The sequence below is a fragment of the Plectropomus leopardus genome, unplaced genomic scaffold (assembly GCF_008729295.1).
Source record: "Plectropomus leopardus isolate mb unplaced genomic scaffold, YSFRI_Pleo_2.0 unplaced_scaffold16522, whole genome shotgun sequence".
Taxonomy (NCBI): domain Eukaryota; kingdom Metazoa; phylum Chordata; class Actinopteri; order Perciformes; family Serranidae; genus Plectropomus; species Plectropomus leopardus.
In genome coordinates, this window is record NW_024617747.1 from 1 (window position 1) to 1,738 (window position 1,738).

Below are 1,738 nucleotides of genomic sequence, written 5' to 3' on the forward strand. Positions count from 1 at the left end.
GGAATCCAAAGTTCTCACATCCCTTCTTTGTTTCCTGATTGTTTTCTCCTGCAGTATCGACTGGAGACGTACACCGAGACAAGAACCAGCGCCTGGCAGTTTGAGCCCTACAACGGTAAAACCTTCAGTCTGAGCTGACAGATTACTCACTCGTTTTGTTTCCTGACGAGTGATGTTTGTCTTTTTTTCCTGAAACAGGACAGATAGTGGATGGTCCTCAGTTTGGAATGAGCCCCCCGCCGTGGGACATTCCTGTGACGCTGCCGCAGAGATACACTGACAAGGTGGAGAAGGTCCGAGTGCCACATTCGTCATTTGTGAAGGTACCGCTCGCCAAGATTTCTCCATTTTCCTCATTTGATGATCGTCGTGTCAGAGTGATTAGCAATCAGCCTGTGTGTGTGTGTGTGTGTGTGTGTGTGTGTGTGTGTGTGTGTGTGTGTGTGTGTGTGTGTGTGTGTGTGTGTGTGTGTTTAGCCATGTCACAAGTGCAACGGCTGTGGAAGAACTCGCTGTGGTAACTGCCATGGGAGAGGCCAGGTGAGATGTTTTCTTTTAACACTGTTTTTAACAAATGTACTTAATTGTCGACAGCAACAGAAAAAGAAAAACAAAATGATAGATAGATAGATAGATAGATAGATGGATAGATGGATAGACAGATAATAAAAATTGATAATAACCACAAAAAAAAGATTCAAATAAGAAGCAAGAACTTTCATCTTACACGTTTGATAGAAGTAGGAGAAAGTATAAACTTATTATATTCTACCCCTCCTCTCAGCTAATCAGTTAATTGAACTTCATCTCTAATATAAATACATAAACTCACATATTAAACACACAGACTCACATACACACACACACACACACACACACACATCCATATGCATACATGTACACATACATGTCCCACTGAATTTACATATACACACATACATGCATATTCATATATATGAAACATCATTTTGCACACATACGTACAGTATATGCACCTGCACACGACCAAACACACAACAGTTTCTCAGCAGGTGTCGTGTTTGTGTGCTGCTGTTTGTTGACTGAAAGATTAAACAAATATTTGTTTCACCTTTTAACCTCGTCGATGTTCTAAGAAATGTTCCACAGTAAACATTTAGTGAACAAACTTTGTTATATGATATTTCAAACATCATTTTACAGTGTAGTTTGCAGTAGATTTATATAAAAAATGACATTATTTTTCTTGCAGGCGTGATCTTCCCTCAGGAGGTAGTTTCAGAACCAGATCCTCTGTGTGTCTTCACCAACACGTGCTGTAGCTTTAGGCAAAAATATCAGACTGTTTGCAGAAAAAAAGAGTTGCATGGTGTCATAACAACGTGGAAATAATCCACCTCTGTTAACCCTTTGAAACCTGGATCAACATTAGTTTGCTTGTGCTGCGTTCAGACGCCTTTTTCGAACTGTTTGACTCTTTGAAACCTGAGCACATTGGTTTGATTATTTCAGAAAACATGGGCAAAAAAAAAAAATTACAGACTTGGCAAGAAATGTCCCACATATTACAAGAATTAGTAAAAATTACCAAAAAATTACTTAAAAAAAGAGAGGATGATTATAAGAAATTTATTTTTTTTAAAATAGGGAAAAATGTCCTCCAAAAATTATACTTATCATTTCATCATCATATCATTATAAATGTAAAATAATGTTACAGAAAAAAAATACATAAACATAAAATGACCACACACACCCA

The 1,738-nt window shown here is 37.6% G+C and overlaps 1 long non-coding RNA gene across 1 annotated transcript; it reads left to right on the plus strand.

Annotated features, from left to right (window-relative positions):
- Positions 1-53: 53 nt before the first annotated feature.
- LOC121964639 lies at positions 54-552 on the plus strand. Its single transcript, XR_006107387.1, has 3 exons — positions 54-115; positions 199-323; positions 478-552. It is a non-coding gene; the product is annotated as an uncharacterized LOC121964639 (long non-coding RNA).
- Positions 553-1,738: the final 1,186 nt, after the last annotated feature.